General features: G+C 38.0%; 1 protein-coding gene across 8 annotated transcripts in view; it reads left to right on the top strand.

Moving 5' to 3' along the window:
* The window catches only part of slmapa (sarcolemma associated protein a), a 61440-nt gene that overhangs the window by 36928 nt on the left and 24117 nt on the right, over positions 1-395 (top strand). The gene's annotated exons all lie outside the window — the stretch shown is intronic.

Below are 395 nucleotides of genomic sequence, written 5' to 3'. Positions count from 1 at the left end.
AATGTGTAAGACTACTAAGATAATGTTTTATACTCTGAAAGTTTGTGTATAGACTTCTGCTATTAAAGTGAATTAGTGATAATTTGTTTTCAGTCTTGACATTGCTGTTAAACTGCTCATCCGTGTAATACTTGCAGTTATTTTCAGAGTTCTTGAAAAAGTTTTTTTTCAAGGTCAAAGCCATCATCGGGTTCATGATAATGAATTTCAGTGTCTCCATATGTGTTCAGTTCCAGATCCAGTCCCTCAAAAACTATTAACTTCTGTAACAAATCACTTGCCTCATATCGTCCATGGGTCATGCTTGTTGTTGTTGGTTCCAAAGCTCATCTGCCATCGCAGATATCAATATACCTGCATGTTTCACACCGCTGAGGGTCCAGCGGCCCCTTCAT

Source organism: Monopterus albus, unplaced genomic scaffold (genome assembly GCF_001952655.1).
Source record: "Monopterus albus unplaced genomic scaffold, M_albus_1.0 scaffold110.1, whole genome shotgun sequence".
Taxonomy (NCBI): Eukaryota; Metazoa; Chordata; class Actinopteri; order Synbranchiformes; family Synbranchidae; genus Monopterus; species Monopterus albus.
This window is presented reverse-complemented; position numbering and strand designations above follow the sequence as displayed.